The sequence below is a fragment of the Sminthopsis crassicaudata genome, chromosome 5 (genome assembly GCF_048593235.1).
Source record: "Sminthopsis crassicaudata isolate SCR6 chromosome 5, ASM4859323v1, whole genome shotgun sequence".
Taxonomy (NCBI): domain Eukaryota; kingdom Metazoa; phylum Chordata; class Mammalia; order Dasyuromorphia; family Dasyuridae; genus Sminthopsis; species Sminthopsis crassicaudata.
In genome coordinates this window covers 15,258,368-15,275,523 of record NC_133621.1, presented here as the reverse complement: position 1 = coordinate 15,275,523, position 17,156 = coordinate 15,258,368, and the positions used below count along the sequence as shown (strand labels likewise).

The 17,156-nt window shown below is 50.1% G+C and overlaps 2 long non-coding RNA genes across 2 annotated transcripts; both read right to left on the bottom strand.

The window, feature by feature from the left end:
• Positions 1-1,985: 1,985 nt before the first annotated feature.
• LOC141542826 (uncharacterized) lies at positions 1,986-4,984 on the bottom strand. Its single transcript, XR_012482255.1, has 2 exons — positions 4,911-4,984; positions 1,986-3,452 (listed from the first exon to the last, which is right to left on the bottom strand). It is a non-coding gene; the product is annotated as an uncharacterized LOC141542826 (long non-coding RNA).
• A 6,273-nt stretch (positions 4,985-11,257) lies between these two features.
• LOC141542414 (uncharacterized) lies at positions 11,258-16,677 on the bottom strand. The gene is made up of 3 exons (XR_012482143.1): positions 16,543-16,677; positions 14,183-14,253; positions 11,258-12,724 (listed from the first exon to the last, which is right to left on the bottom strand). It is a non-coding gene; the product is annotated as an uncharacterized LOC141542414 (long non-coding RNA).
• Between the last annotated feature and the right edge of the window lie 479 nt (positions 16,678-17,156).

Here is a 17,156-nt window from a genome sequence, read left to right as displayed (position 1 = left end):
GCTGCGAGAACGTCGATATTCCTCTGCCCCGAACCCCGCTAGCCCGGCGGGCCAGGCCTTCCTCGGCTGGGCCGCTTTCGGGCACAGCCCTGGGGCCGCCGAGCCATCGCCCGGTCGGAGCTGAGGCGCAGGAAGCCAGACCCGCAAACGCCTTTCGAGGAGGAGCAGGACGTCCAAACAGGCCCGGGGGAATAAAGGCGAGATAGGGGGAACGGAAGGGACGGTGGTTTGGACGGGGATCTGTCACACGCGGACGCACCAGGCTTTCCTTTCATTTGGGACGCGTGCATAAATCCCGGCTACAAAGCGAAGTCGGAGCAAAATGGTACCCGAAGAGAGATCCTGACGGGAGTTCTAGGCGGGAAGGAGGGGTGTGTGTGGTGCGAATAGCACGCAGGCTTGGAGGGGGAGGGGGGGTCTACCTGAGTCCCCGGGGCGCTGGCAGCGAGACTCGTTTTGGGGGTGTGGGGCCTGCAGGGGGGAGAGACGGTTCCCAAGGCTCGGGCAGGCGCTTCCCGACCCTAGCCGCAGCTGAAGGCTGGCATTCTCAGTTGATGTATGCTGACGTCACTGCAGCCTTGGAGTTGGGTTCTGAAAGATGGGATTCATTTGGGTGTTGTTGAAGGAGGACGGACACAGTAAAACGAATGGCTGGCTAGATTGTGCGGCCCCCACCCTCACCGGGTCCGGGCCCCCGACAAGAGAATAAGTGGGTATTTAATCGCTCTCCGTCTTAATTCTTGGCAGAGTAGAAGGCGGTTTGCAACGGGAAATAAAACTTGACAGCGACATATTTCCTAAAAGGAATTCTAAGACTGGCTGAAAAGAAACTGTGTTTTTCTCCCCCAAATACTTCCGCTGGAAAATCCTGTATTTGTTTAGGCGCTATTCGGAGTTCTGGGTTCCTTGGGCCGCCTGCGGAGCCCCTGCCCATGCAGGGTGGCCCCGAGAGCTGCCGGCGGCCTCTCCGGCGGCTCGGAAGGGCTGACTGGAGAGCCAGTGGCGGTCAGCCAGTCCTAGAACTCGGGCTCCAGGCCCAGGAGGGCCTTTCTCGGGCCTGGTGTTTAGACACTAAAAGGCCACGACTAAGAACGTTAATTCTCGGGTGTGATAAGGGAGATTTTGGTTAAGGGAGAAGGCAAAGGCAAAATGAGGGAGTACTCGTTATCACGGCCTTCGGCACAGATCCTTTCTGAAGACCGGGCCTCCTTGGGTCATGAGGAGTTAGAAGAAGGATTGGAGGGGAGAGGGACTGGAGCTTCCACTCTTTGGCCTTTTTTCCTCTCCTCTCACCCCAGGCCAGAGACCCTCGTTTCTAGGTTGAATGTTGCAGAACACACTGTGGTCCTATAGTGATGGAAGGGCCAGAGGACCGGCCTCGGGTGACTCAGGAGTAGTAAAAGGCATTTCAGATCTGGTTAGGCTGGGGGGGCTGGGGGTGGAGAGAGACTCTGCTCTTCCCCGTCGTTGTGGCCCCAGTCTCTCAGGCAGGGTGGTCACTTTACACAAAGCCTGGACCTGGAAAGAGGGTAAGAAGTGGAGATAGTGGGGTGGGGAGGGGAAGTTCTCCTTTACCCAAGACTGGCAGACAGGAATAGGAACTGTCCCGGTTGCTATTGGACGGAATAGCGTTGGAAAGTTCCCGAGATAAAGAGGATCTCTCCTCCGCCCTCCTTCACTCCCCCCTCCCTCTCCCTGCCCCCCCCCCCTTTCCCTCTGTATAGTGAAAGAAAGCTCCCTCCTCCGCGGCGTAAAGGTCAAGTCCTCTTGCGCGCCATCCACGGTCATGTCTGTGGCCAGGCCCTCTGCCGTGCTGGAAGGGAGTAGAGAGAGGGGACTCTGGTCTCTCCAGAGCCCACCCTACACCCTGGGGGTGGGAGAAATGGAGCCGGCGGCTGCAACGGTGCAGTCTTTCTTTGTGACTTTGTTCTCTCAGACTCATTAATTCCTGGCAAAACGTTGAAGGCGAGCAAACCTGGCTGCTTGGAGTACCGACGCGTTTTTATTATTGTATTTTTCCTTTGGGAGGGGATTGTTTTGTTTTGAAAACCGTCCATCTACGGGCTCCCCCACCCCCCACCCCCCACCTCCCGGCCGCCCGCTGAAGTGCCTGAAGAAACAAACAGTGCAGCTGAAGATGGCTGGTCGGCCTCTCATCATCTTTTTCTACAGAAAGAGACAGACAGACAGAGACAGAAAAAGATAGAAACAGGGAGACAGAAAAAGACAGAGAGACAGAAAAAGAGGGGGGAAGGGGGGGAGATGAGAGAGAGAGAAAGGGAGGGACAGAGGGAGGTAGGGAGAGAGAGAGCATCAGAGGATCCTGGGCGCTAAGAAGGTATGCAGCGCCTGCCCCCTCTGCACTTTCTGGACGCTTTCTGATTCCACCAAGATCCGGCCACAACGAGCATGCAGTACCCGGCAGGGTAAGAACCGAGGGAGACTGGAGTGTTTGAAGGTGGGTTAGGGAGGCGCATGGCTTGGGGTTTGGGGGGACTCATTGAAAGACCACTGTGCCGTCGATCTGGGTTGAGATCATGTCTGGGGATCTCCTGGGCAGTCTGGAGCCTGGGCAGTTTCTTTCGGATTTTTTTTCCTTTTGTTTCCTCTTTCCATTTGTAAAATTCAGACTGGTCTAGCCGAGTTTGCTGAAAGACACCTTGGGGTTAGGCCCCTGAGGCCTTTTAATATGGTCAGGGGAAAATGAGGCCTTCAAGAGGGCCTTCCAGTGGAAAGGAGAGACAATTTGGGTGCCATGTGGGTGGGGGAGACTCCCTCCCTTCTTTGGGTCTCCAAAGCCCAACTGTTGGACAATCCTCTCCCCCTCCCCCCAATACACACCTCTTTTTACATCTGACAGGTCCTGAATCTCAGTGCCAGGACTTAGAGCCCTGGAGACCTTGAGATGGGACTGAACCAAATCTTGAAGAGATTCCTGATGGTGTTTGGGGCAAAACTCTCTTGTCTTTCCTTTACCCATTCTGGCAAAAATGCACGAAGGGTGATTGCCAGGGTCCAGAACGCACCCCACAGCAGGCCGACTGGCTTCCAGCCGCCTGCTTGTTCCTAGGGCGTCTGTGGTTCAGAAATACCTCGCCTGCATTTTTAATCGCGCCTGCCCACCCGCTGTTCGGTCTTATCCCTGCTGCAGGTAATGATTGGCACATGTCTAAAGCAAACCAGACGGCTCAAAATGAATCCAAAGGGGGCCCCTGGAAATCATTGTTGAAAAGGAAAGAAAAGCTCTGAAGCTCCCTCCTCCTACTATACACACACCCCCATCTGTTCACTGCTAACTGGGGGAAAGGATTCTGGATTGTGTGCACTTAGGCGGTCTGTGGAGTTCTTGGGGAGATCCAGAAATGACTAGGCCAGGTCGAAGCTCGTTAGCCCGAGAGCCACATCTCGATTTTCGTTAGTCATAACCAGACTGATATATGAACTGCTGTCCACTGGACAGAATGTCAGTCAAGAAAAACCGGAATTATGAAGAACACAAAACCCAAAATGTGCTCCTAAAGAGACCTTTCTTTTCTCTCATCCTCTTGCCCCCCCATACTCTCCACCCTTTCACAAATATAGTCGAAATAGAGACAATGCATGCTAGACAGAGGTTACCCTTTATTTCTGTCGAAGCAGAAGAGAAGCATTAGCAGAGCAAGTCCTGGTTCAAGGCCGAGCTGGGGCCACTGCAGCTGGTACCCAGCTAATGGCTTCCCACTAGGCCCTGAGAGGCAGGGGTTAGCTTTCTTCGTTGGAGAATGGTGCTGGACAGACTAGAAAGGGCCCTGGAGCAGTCACTCTGCTGGGGAGTACTCCCAAATGGATAGGGAGAGTCTTTCCTCTGAATTTTAGAAGGGTCTCCAGGCCAAGCCAGGCAAAGTTGGCCCCAGATGCATTCAGGAGAAGGGTGAAGGGGAAACTGACTTTGTTATTGATAAATAAATGCTAACAAAATCAGACTGAATGATATCACCATCGAAATAGTCATTTACCACAAAGCTTCTTGAACCAAAGGATGCAGGGAGAATGGGGGCAGAACTCAAATAATCTTTTTGGGAAGAATTACTTATTTGCTATCCTCTCCCACTCCCAACTTTTGACAGCAATAAGACTAAAAATAATTCTCAAAGAGATTTTTTAAAAATGCTCCTTCTCTCAGAAGTTAGTGTGGGGAAATATTAATCAGCTTTGGCTTCCAGTCAGCTGAAGAGGTTTTATATGCAGAGAGAGAGGAAACAGGATTTGGGGTTCTTAGGGTAAAAACTGATAATTATTCATAGGATATTGATGGCAGGAAAGATTTATAATAATTAATAGTATCATTAAGGTGGGTATTATTGTTATTTTTTTTAACTACTGGTTTGATTAAGAAAAAATGCCAAGGGAAGCCGAAAGTGTTCCCTGTCTGAGCAGCGATGAGGAAGGGTCAAAGGCGGTGTGGTTGCTTGGGATTGTGAGCAGAGGAATTGAGAGGGGGCCGGTTGCATAGAAATGGACACAAATTCTTCGGGGCACCCGGTGGTGATCGTGGCTGGTTTTTTGTTTTTTGTTTTTTTTAATTTTTGATCTCTAATTACAACAGCAGCTCCTAGTTAAACTCTCAAATAGGACAGAAAAAGCTATGGGTGGGCTTATGTGGTCTCTCTTGGATGGAAATATTGGGGAGAGGTTTCCTTCAGTGCATCCATACATCCATATCCAACAACTTCCACAGAAAACTAGGCTGCTCCCAATTGGCCTGCCCCAATTTACTATATTTGCAAGTCCCAAATATGAGCAATTAGGAACCTCTTCAAAAAAAGGTTTATACATACATATATATATATATATATATATATATATATGTTCGTGTGTGTGTGTACATGTATGTGTATATATGTACACATATATGCAGAAGTTTAGGATACCTTGGAAAATGGCTCTGGCCACCAACATCCTGAGGCTACTCATTCTACATGTTGCCTTCGGGGTCTTGCACCTGTAGGAGAAGACACAGAGAGAAATGAATGAACGTGTTGGTTTTGTAGGAACCATTATTGCTTCTGGATTTGGTTGCTTTTTGAGATTTTTTTTTCTTTGAAGGGCTTGAGGGAGAGGAAAGAGGGGACAAAGTCGTTTAGAGGAGACAAAAGTGAGGACAATTGTGTGGTAGTTGATATGGCCAAATTAATTGCCTAGACAGTGACCAAAAAAAAATTATAAAATAAAATAAAAAGAGGAAAAAGGAATTAAAAATAAAACAAAACAAAAAAAACTTCCTGATTATCAGAGAAATGACCTTATTGAATCCCTCCCTGCTCCATTCCAAGCTTAAGCTTGATTCAGCACCCCGCCTTTTAGCCACCCCCAGTCACCCCCCACATACACAGATACACCCGAAAATGCAGACAATGAGAAGGCTCCAGCTGAGTCCCAGAACCTTCAGTTGATACCCCTCAAGTTGGACTAGAATCTTCCGAAGGCCCTTAGAATCGGAGGGAAAGAGGAGAAGGAGGAGGCAAAGAAGCTTGCTCTGGGAAACACTTATATCCGGCTTTCCAAGGACAAGCTGAAGTGTAGCCGAGGGTAATGACCGTCTGTATTGGTCTAGAATCCAGCGGGAAATTGCCCAGCCTCAGTAACTCTCCCTCCCCATTCTTTTGTGCCCAAGTTCCTCTTGGTAGGGAGCCTTTGAAAGGCCGATCTTTTGAGTGGCCATCCTTCCTTGAAAATCCCAGGAAGGGAACGTGGGCAGGAGAGTAGCCAGAGGAAGGCAAACATCTGAGTGGGAGCTGCACGAATCCGTGTCAGCAAGACTGGGCTCGCAGAGAGAGAGGATGCATGCCGGGGGTGGGGAGAAACTGACTGCGGAGGGGGATTAACGAAATTAATGTCCCAGCTCCAAGAAGGCGGCCAAGCTGAGACCCAAGCGGATGTTTACACTGGGTCGAGATTTCATAAGATGGACATTTCCATGCACCTAAAATGTGTCCGAATGGGTGACTTCAAATTTCGAACAAATACTGCCTTCTCCTGAGCCCGGATCCTGGAGGAGAAATCACCTCGATTATTAATTGTTAGTGAGCATACAAAAAGAAAAAAGAAAAGAAAAAAAAGGGGGGGGGGGCAAAAGTGTCAGCCGTTGTGGGAGAGAATGGCTTCCTATCTCTCTAGAAAAGAAGGAAGGAAGGAAGGAAGGAAGGAAGGAAGGAAGGAAGGAAGGAAGGAAGGAAGGAAGGAAGGAAGGAAGGAAGGAAGGAAGGAAGGAAGGAAGGAAGGAAGGAAGGAATGGAGTGAGGGATAAAGGAAAGAATAGAAGGAAGAGAGAGAATGAGAGAAGAAGGGAAAGAAAAACAAGAAGAAAATATTTCCAAAAGTGGATAGGAGAATTATTTGTGATAAGACCCCAAATCAAAACCAGGTGTATAATTTAAAAGCCAGACTAAAGTGTGGACATTGGCGACTTCCGAGCAGCATAAAGGACATCCTTCCCTTTGGGAGCTCGCCTGCGGGAGCCCACCTACCCTATAGCGGCGGCCAGAGGGTCCCTATCCTGAAAAGGACAGCCCGAGGCGAGCGGGCCAGACAAATCCATCCGGCCAGTTCCGATTGGAATTGCTAGCCCAAATTTAGAGTGAGAGGATGAAACGGCATCCCAGCTCTCCACGCACTTCCCAGCCGCCCACTGCCCACCGGTGGCGGTGGCCCAGCTGCAGAGAGGCCGGGGAAACTGGACAATAGCTCGAGCTCCCAGCCTGAATCCTCTGCCAAGTCCAAGGCGACGGTTTGGTTTGTTTTTCTGGACAGCCCCGCTCTTTATTCGCTTCCGCATTTCCAAGTCTGCTTTGGATCACTACTGTCCTAGGTGACTTGGACTACTGCAGTGGCGGCCTCTTTTCTCCCCTTCCGTTTTTTTCTGCAAAAATGGGTTTCCCCCCCAAAAATGCATCTAACGGAACCAAAGCAGCCCACCCCTCCCAGAGCCGTAGAGACCTGGCCGTTTTTACAAAAGAGCCCGAAGGAATTGCCCTCCTCGCCTCTGCTCATCAGAAGGACGCAGACCCAAACGTCCTCACTTCCTGGCTTTGTTGTCCTTCCTCCAAAGGAATTGGCTCTCTCTATATAAAATACACACTTACACACAAACACACCCCAAGTATATTTCCTAATGTAACTGCACCTCAAGGGCAACATAGATCATCTATAGGCTCTTTGGGGAAGTCTACAGAGCCTCTCTTATTCCTTTTTCATGTTTGTTTATTTGTAGACATGTAGTCAGGGAAACTTCTGTTGGTGCACGGGTATTTATGTCTAGAGAATGGAGTAATTTACTAATTATCCTGGTTTGGAAAGCTGGTAGGCAGCAAATGGGGTGACCTCAGGGCTCCTTCTTCGAAGGCCTGATACTAGCACCCAGCACCGGTTCCTTCGGTTTTGTTTTCTGCGCCCTCTCCACAAGGAGACTTGTAACCTGCATAGACATAGCCTTGGCAATGGGGGGATTGGGAGGAGGCAGATTTTTATAGGTCTAAAGAGACTTCCATTATGCTGATGGTGTTTCTTCACTGCTCTCTTATTTTAAATGTTAATTAATCTGTGAGATAATGATGGTAGCTGCGGAAACTTGTGGAGACCTGATATGAACTAGGGGAACAGAGAGAGCTGGGTAATGCTCAGACAACTCAGCTCTCCTGTTTCTTTTCTTCTTTCTTCCTTCTTCTTCTTTTTCTTCTTCTCCTTCTCCTTCTCCTTCTCCTTCTCCTTCTCCTTCTCCTTCTCCTTCTCCTTCTCCTTCTCCTTCTCCTTCTCCTTCTCCTTCTCCTTCTCCTTCTCCTTCTCCTTCTCCTTCTCCTTCTCCTTCTCCTTCTCCTTCTCCTTCTCCTTCTCCTTCTCCTTCTCCTTCTCCTTCTTCTTCTTCTTCTTCTTCTTCTTCTTCTTCTTCTTCTTCTTCTTCTTCTTCTTCTTCTTCTTCTTCTTCTTCTCCTTCTCCTTCTTCTCCTTCTCCTTCTCCTTCTTCTTTTTCTGCTTTTGCTTCTGCTACTGCTGCTTCTTCTCCTGATCCTTCTTTTCCTTCTCCTTCTCCTTCCCCTCTTTTTTCTTCCTGTCTTTCACTCTGTCCTTCACTCTGTCCTTGTTTCTGTGTCTACACCTTTCTACGTCTGTCTCTCTGTGTCTCTTTCTCCGTCTGTCGGTCTTTCTCCCTCTTTCTCTCCTTCCCTGGAGCCTCCTAAAAATCAAAGCGGGAGGGCTTTGGGCGCAGCTTGAAAACATTCGTGAAATTGACTAACACTGGCCTTGGGCTAGTCCCGCTGCGTCCGGGCCGGAAAAGTCTCGTAGGCTTAAAAAAACCAAAGCAAACCACATATACACCCAGAAGAGGTTGGTCGATCAACAGTGATCAACGCTAGGCCCTTTAGCCTTATTTATTGCATCAGGGTTTTTACGTAATCGAGTTTATTAAAGGCATTTCACGAGAGAATTTGTAACACGTTGCTCTGTGCATTCCACTGCTGTTTACGCACAGTCTGGAGTTTTTAAATAGACCTCTTTGAAATTGCAAAGCACATACATACACACAAATGTGAAATGTAATGCGTTGGAGGGAGGGGGGAAGCACACCTCAAATTCAGTCTTTTCTTAAAAAAAAAAAAAAAAAAAAAATCAACTCTATGGCTTCTGTACCGGAGAAAGCTTTCCACAGTGGAATCGGCCGGGTGCTTCTGCACACTTGCCGAGTAGTGGATGGGCTCTTGTTTGCTGGTGTTTTCTGCAACCGGCCTCTTCAGCTGTGCTCCGTTCCCTGCATCTCTCCACGCTTTCCCGGCTTGTCTAAAGCGTACTGGGACTCTGGATCCCACCCCGAGCCCCGGGGTTGGCCGCTCTGGGGAGTCCTGCTCTCTTCCCTCCTCCCCTCCCTCCGTGCGGGACCTCGAAGCCGGAGACGGAGGCCCGGTCCCCCCACTGATTTATGCGCATTCCTTTAAACTTGATCGAATGCGTGTCAACAGCCCCGGACCTGGCGGAGGAGCCGAGAAACGGCCGGCCGCTCGCTCCGATGCCATTTTTCATAAGCAGAGATGCAGCCGATAGGCGGGGAGAGATTTACGCCGCGCTCCCCGGACGGCACGCCAATTAAGTTTTCATCTGCTCCGGCCGGCGCGTAAATAATAGCTGCTTAATTCCTCCCGAAACGGGAAGGGCCCCCTTCGGCGGACGCGGCACCTTCTCCCCACCGAGGACGATCGGGGAGACGGTGGCGTGGCTTGTTTTGTTCATTGAAGGAGAGAAAAGCTGCGAGAACGTCGATATTCCTCTGCCCCGAACCCCGCTAGCCCGGCGGGCCAGGCCTTCCTCGGCTGGGCCGCTTTCGGGCACAGCCCTGGGGCCGCCGAGCCATCGCCCGGTCGGAGCTGAGGCGCAGGAAGCCAGACCCGCAAACGCCTTTCGAGGAGGAGCAGGACGTCCAAACAGGCCCGGGGGAATAAAGGCGAGATAGGGGGAACGGAAGGGACGGTGGTTTGGACGGGGATCTGTCACACGCGGACGCACCAGGCTTTCCTTTCATTTGGGACGCGTGCATAAATCCCGGCTACAAAGCGAAGTCGGAGCAAAATGGTACCCGAAGAGAGATCCTGACGGGAGTTCTAGGCGGGAAGGAGGGGTGTGTGTGGTGCGAATAGCACGCAGGCTTGGAGGGGGAGGGGGGGTCTACCTGAGTCCCCGGGGCGCTGGCAGCGAGACTCGTTTTGGGGGTGTGGGGCCTGCAGGGGGGAGAGACGGTTCCCAAGGCTCGGGCAGGCGCTTCCCGACCCTAGCCGCAGCTGAAGGCTGGCATTCTCAGTTGATGTATGCTGACGTCACTGCAGCCTTGGAGTTGGGTTCTGAAAGATGGGATTCATTTGGGTGTTGTTGAAGGAGGACGGACACAGTAAAACGAATGGCTGGCTAGATTGTGCGGCCCCCACCCTCACCGGGTCCGGGCCCCCGACAAGAGAATAAGTGGGTATTTAATCGCTCTCCGTCTTAATTCTTGGCAGAGTAGAAGGCGGTTTGCAACGGGAAATAAAACTTGACAGCGACATATTTCCTAAAAGGAATTCTAAGACTGGCTGAAAAGAAACTGTGTTTTTCTCCCCCAAATACTTCCGCTGGAAAATCCTGTATTTGTTTAGGCGCTATTCGGAGTTCTGGGTTCCTTGGGCCGCCTGCGGAGCCCCTGCCCATGCAGGGTGGCCCCGAGAGCTGCCGGCGGCCTCTCCGGCGGCTCGGAAGGGCTGACTGGAGAGCCAGTGGCGGTCAGCCAGTCCTAGAACTCGGGCTCCAGGCCCAGGAGGGCCTTTCTCGGGCCTGGTGTTTAGACACTAAAAGGCCACGACTAAGAACGTTAATTCTCGGGTGTGATAAGGGAGATTTTGGTTAAGGGAGAAGGCAAAGGCAAAATGAGGGAGTACTCGTTATCACGGCCTTCGGCACAGATCCTTTCTGAAGACCGGGCCTCCTTGGGTCATGAGGAGTTAGAAGAAGGATTGGAGGGGAGAGGGACTGGAGCTTCCACTCTTTGGCCTTTTTTCCTCTCCTCTCACCCCAGGCCAGAGACCCTCGTTTCTAGGTTGAATGTTGCAGAACACACTGTGGTCCTATAGTGATGGAAGGGCCAGAGGACCGGCCTCGGGTGACTCAGGAGTAGTAAAAGGCATTTCAGATCTGGTTAGGCTGGGGGGGCTGGGGGTGGAGAGAGACTCTGCTCTTCCCCGTCGTTGTGGCCCCAGTCTCTCAGGCAGGGTGGTCACTTTACACAAAGCCTGGACCTGGAAAGAGGGTAAGAAGTGGAGATAGTGGGGTGGGGAGGGGAAGTTCTCCTTTACCCAAGACTGGCAGACAGGAATAGGAACTGTCCCGGTTGCTATTGGACGGAATAGCGTTGGAAAGTTCCCGAGATAAAGAGGATCTCTCCTCCGCCCTCCTTCACTCCCCCCTCCCTCTCCCTGCCCCCCCCCCCTTTCCCTCTGTATAGTGAAAGAAAGCTCCCTCCTCCGCGGCGTAAAGGTCAAGTCCTCTTGCGCGCCATCCACGGTCATGTCTGTGGCCAGGCCCTCTGCCGTGCTGGAAGGGAGTAGAGAGAGGGGACTCTGGTCTCTCCAGAGCCCACCCTACACCCTGGGGGTGGGAGAAATGGAGCCGGCGGCTGCAACGGTGCAGTCTTTCTTTGTGACTTTGTTCTCTCAGACTCATTAATTCCTGGCAAAACGTTGAAGGCGAGCAAACCTGGCTGCTTGGAGTACCGACGCGTTTTTATTATTGTATTTTTCCTTTGGGAGGGGATTGTTTTGTTTTGAAAACCGTCCATCTACGGGCTCCCCCACCCCCCACCCCCCACCTCCCGGCCGCCCGCTGAAGTGCCTGAAGAAACAAACAGTGCAGCTGAAGATGGCTGGTCGGCCTCTCATCATCTTTTTCTACAGAAAGAGACAGACAGACAGAGACAGAAAAAGATAGAAACAGGGAGACAGAAAAAGACAGAGAGACAGAAAAAGAGGGGGGAAGGGGGGGAGATGAGAGAGAGAGAAAGGGAGGGACAGAGGGAGGTAGGGAGAGAGAGAGCATCAGAGGATCCTGGGCGCTAAGAAGGTATGCAGCGCCTGCCCCCTCTGCACTTTCTGGACGCTTTCTGATTCCACCAAGATCCGGCCACAACGAGCATGCAGTACCCGGCAGGGTAAGAACCGAGGGAGACTGGAGTGTTTGAAGGTGGGTTAGGGAGGCGCATGGCTTGGGGTTTGGGGGGACTCATTGAAAGACCACTGTGCCGTCGATCTGGGTTGAGATCATGTCTGGGGATCTCCTGGGCAGTCTGGAGCCTGGGCAGTTTCTTTCGGATTTTTTTTCCTTTTGTTTCCTCTTTCCATTTGTAAAATTCAGACTGGTCTAGCCGAGTTTGCTGAAAGACACCTTGGGGTTAGGCCCCTGAGGCCTTTTAATATGGTCAGGGGAAAATGAGGCCTTCAAGAGGGCCTTCCAGTGGAAAGGAGAGACAATTTGGGTGCCATGTGGGTGGGGGAGACTCCCTCCCTTCTTTGGGTCTCCAAAGCCCAACTGTTGGACAATCCTCTCCCCCTCCCCCCAATACACACCTCTTTTTACATCTGACAGGTCCTGAATCTCAGTGCCAGGACTTAGAGCCCTGGAGACCTTGAGATGGGACTGAACCAAATCTTGAAGAGATTCCTGATGGTGTTTGGGGCAAAACTCTCTTGTCTTTCCTTTACCCATTCTGGCAAAAATGCACGAAGGGTGATTGCCAGGGTCCAGAACGCACCCCACAGCAGGCCGACTGGCTTCCAGCCGCCTGCTTGTTCCTAGGGCGTCTGTGGTTCAGAAATACCTCGCCTGCATTTTTAATCGCGCCTGCCCACCCGCTGTTCGGTCTTATCCCTGCTGCAGGTAATGATTGGCACATGTCTAAAGCAAACCAGACGGCTCAAAATGAATCCAAAGGGGGCCCCTGGAAATCATTGTTGAAAAGGAAAGAAAAGCTCTGAAGCTCCCTCCTCCTACTATACACACACCCCCATCTGTTCACTGCTAACTGGGGGAAAGGATTCTGGATTGTGTGCACTTAGGCGGTCTGTGGAGTTCTTGGGGAGATCCAGAAATGACTAGGCCAGGTCGAAGCTCGTTAGCCCGAGAGCCACATCTCGATTTTCGTTAGTCATAACCAGACTGATATATGAACTGCTGTCCACTGGACAGAATGTCAGTCAAGAAAAACCGGAATTATGAAGAACACAAAACCCAAAATGTGCTCCTAAAGAGACCTTTCTTTTCTCTCATCCTCTTGCCCCCCCATACTCTCCACCCTTTCACAAATATAGTCGAAATAGAGACAATGCATGCTAGACAGAGGTTACCCTTTATTTCTGTCGAAGCAGAAGAGAAGCATTAGCAGAGCAAGTCCTGGTTCAAGGCCGAGCTGGGGCCACTGCAGCTGGTACCCAGCTAATGGCTTCCCACTAGGCCCTGAGAGGCAGGGGTTAGCTTTCTTCGTTGGAGAATGGTGCTGGACAGACTAGAAAGGGCCCTGGAGCAGTCACTCTGCTGGGGAGTACTCCCAAATGGATAGGGAGAGTCTTTCCTCTGAATTTTAGAAGGGTCTCCAGGCCAAGCCAGGCAAAGTTGGCCCCAGATGCATTCAGGAGAAGGGTGAAGGGGAAACTGACTTTGTTATTGATAAATAAATGCTAACAAAATCAGACTGAATGATATCACCATCGAAATAGTCATTTACCACAAAGCTTCTTGAACCAAAGGATGCAGGGAGAATGGGGGCAGAACTCAAATAATCTTTTTGGGAAGAATTACTTATTTGCTATCCTCTCCCACTCCCAACTTTTGACAGCAATAAGACTAAAAATAATTCTCAAAGAGATTTTTTAAAAATGCTCCTTCTCTCAGAAGTTAGTGTGGGGAAATATTAATCAGCTTTGGCTTCCAGTCAGCTGAAGAGGTTTTATATGCAGAGAGAGAGGAAACAGGATTTGGGGTTCTTAGGGTAAAAACTGATAATTATTCATAGGATATTGATGGCAGGAAAGATTTATAATAATTAATAGTATCATTAAGGTGGGTATTATTGTTATTTTTTTTAACTACTGGTTTGATTAAGAAAAAATGCCAAGGGAAGCCGAAAGTGTTCCCTGTCTGAGCAGCGATGAGGAAGGGTCAAAGGCGGTGTGGTTGCTTGGGATTGTGAGCAGAGGAATTGAGAGGGGGCCGGTTGCATAGAAATGGACACAAATTCTTCGGGGCACCCGGTGGTGATCGTGGCTGGTTTTTTGTTTTTTGTTTTTTTTAATTTTTGATCTCTAATTACAACAGCAGCTCCTAGTTAAACTCTCAAATAGGACAGAAAAAGCTATGGGTGGGCTTATGTGGTCTCTCTTGGATGGAAATATTGGGGAGAGGTTTCCTTCAGTGCATCCATACATCCATATCCAACAACTTCCACAGAAAACTAGGCTGCTCCCAATTGGCCTGCCCCAATTTACTATATTTGCAAGTCCCAAATATGAGCAATTAGGAACCTCTTCAAAAAAAGGTTTATACATACATATATATATATATATATATATATATATATGTTCGTGTGTGTGTGTACATGTATGTGTATATATGTACACATATATGCAGAAGTTTAGGATACCTTGGAAAATGGCTCTGGCCACCAACATCCTGAGGCTACTCATTCTACATGTTGCCTTCGGGGTCTTGCACCTGTAGGAGAAGACACAGAGAGAAATGAATGAACGTGTTGGTTTTGTAGGAACCATTATTGCTTCTGGATTTGGTTGCTTTTTGAGATTTTTTTTTCTTTGAAGGGCTTGAGGGAGAGGAAAGAGGGGACAAAGTCGTTTAGAGGAGACAAAAGTGAGGACAATTGTGTGGTAGTTGATATGGCCAAATTAATTGCCTAGACAGTGACCAAAAAAAAATTATAAAATAAAATAAAAAGAGGAAAAAGGAATTAAAAATAAAACAAAACAAAAAAAACTTCCTGATTATCAGAGAAATGACCTTATTGAATCCCTCCCTGCTCCATTCCAAGCTTAAGCTTGATTCAGCACCCCGCCTTTTAGCCACCCCCAGTCACCCCCCACATACACAGATACACCCGAAAATGCAGACAATGAGAAGGCTCCAGCTGAGTCCCAGAACCTTCAGTTGATACCCCTCAAGTTGGACTAGAATCTTCCGAAGGCCCTTAGAATCGGAGGGAAAGAGGAGAAGGAGGAGGCAAAGAAGCTTGCTCTGGGAAACACTTATATCCGGCTTTCCAAGGACAAGCTGAAGTGTAGCCGAGGGTAATGACCGTCTGTATTGGTCTAGAATCCAGCGGGAAATTGCCCAGCCTCAGTAACTCTCCCTCCCCATTCTTTTGTGCCCAAGTTCCTCTTGGTAGGGAGCCTTTGAAAGGCCGATCTTTTGAGTGGCCATCCTTCCTTGAAAATCCCAGGAAGGGAACGTGGGCAGGAGAGTAGCCAGAGGAAGGCAAACATCTGAGTGGGAGCTGCACGAATCCGTGTCAGCAAGACTGGGCTCGCAGAGAGAGAGGATGCATGCCGGGGGTGGGGAGAAACTGACTGCGGAGGGGGATTAACGAAATTAATGTCCCAGCTCCAAGAAGGCGGCCAAGCTGAGACCCAAGCGGATGTTTACACTGGGTCGAGATTTCATAAGATGGACATTTCCATGCACCTAAAATGTGTCCGAATGGGTGACTTCAAATTTCGAACAAATACTGCCTTCTCCTGAGCCCGGATCCTGGAGGAGAAATCACCTCGATTATTAATTGTTAGTGAGCATACAAAAAGAAAAAAGAAAAGAAAAAAAAGGGGGGGGGGGCAAAAGTGTCAGCCGTTGTGGGAGAGAATGGCTTCCTATCTCTCTAGAAAAGAAGGAAGGAAGGAAGGAAGGAAGGAAGGAAGGAAGGAAGGAAGGAAGGAAGGAAGGAAGGAAGGAAGGAAGGAAGGAAGGAAGGAAGGAAGGAAGGAAGGAAGGAAGGAATGGAGTGAGGGATAAAGGAAAGAATAGAAGGAAGAGAGAGAATGAGAGAAGAAGGGAAAGAAAAACAAGAAGAAAATATTTCCAAAAGTGGATAGGAGAATTATTTGTGATAAGACCCCAAATCAAAACCAGGTGTATAATTTAAAAGCCAGACTAAAGTGTGGACATTGGCGACTTCCGAGCAGCATAAAGGACATCCTTCCCTTTGGGAGCTCGCCTGCGGGAGCCCACCTACCCTATAGCGGCGGCCAGAGGGTCCCTATCCTGAAAAGGACAGCCCGAGGCGAGCGGGCCAGACAAATCCATCCGGCCAGTTCCGATTGGAATTGCTAGCCCAAATTTAGAGTGAGAGGATGAAACGGCATCCCAGCTCTCCACGCACTTCCCAGCCGCCCACTGCCCACCGGTGGCGGTGGCCCAGCTGCAGAGAGGCCGGGGAAACTGGACAATAGCTCGAGCTCCCAGCCTGAATCCTCTGCCAAGTCCAAGGCGACGGTTTGGTTTGTTTTTCTGGACAGCCCCGCTCTTTATTCGCTTCCGCATTTCCAAGTCTGCTTTGGATCACTACTGTCCTAGGTGACTTGGACTACTGCAGTGGCGGCCTCTTTTCTCCCCTTCCGTTTTTTTCTGCAAAAATGGGTTTCCCCCCCAAAAATGCATCTAACGGAACCAAAGCAGCCCACCCCTCCCAGAGCCGTAGAGACCTGGCCGTTTTTACAAAAGAGCCCGAAGGAATTGCCCTCCTCGCCTCTGCTCATCAGAAGGACGCAGACCCAAACGTCCTCACTTCCTGGCTTTGTTGTCCTTCCTCCAAAGGAATTTTTAGGCACTTTACATAAGGCTCTTAAGAGACTCCATGTTGACCAATAAAATTAAGGAAATCGAGTGCGATATGTGAGATCTATCTCCTCGGTCATTTGACAATCTTCTCCCTCTGAGAAAACGTTGCTTGCAGACCCGCTCGCCCTGAGAAGTATCAGAGCTTGAGTTCTGCCTTACCTGGGGAAGCCTGGAGAACCTGAGAAGAAGGAAGCTGATGTGCCCATGTTCTCGCCTGCCCCTCCCACGTCCGCTGGCCCTCTCCCGGAGCTGATCGAGCCTTGTGCCCTTGGAGTGGGCCTCCTGAAAGAGCTTCAGACAGGCAAAGAGCAAAGTCAAAAGCAACTGCCCCCCTTTCCCCTGACAGCCCTGGGCCTCCTCCCCCAATAACGAATATTCTCTCCTGTTCGTAAAAAATGACCAGAACAGCCAGTTCCCTCTCCACTCCAGTTATCTCCCGCCCAGGCTTTTCGAGAAGGCTGGGAGAGTAATGAGTTAGGTTTCATTTAACAGCAAATAAAGCTGTGAGCAGAACTGCTCTGACTGCAAGGGTTGTTCCCCCTTATCCCCTCACACACTGCCTTCTCGATCCCAGCCTTTCCCACTAGCATTCCCAAAAGGTTTGCCAAACACAGTTAGCCTTTCCTCTTCCCTTGGGTTCCAAAGTATTCTTTTGAGACAGTTCTGCTCCTGGGAGTTCAAATATGCACCATTCAGAGCTCAGTTTTCTCAGTAATCACTGCACCACCACCACCCCCAGCCTGTAGCCAAAGTTACAGCCAGTCCCCCTGTTT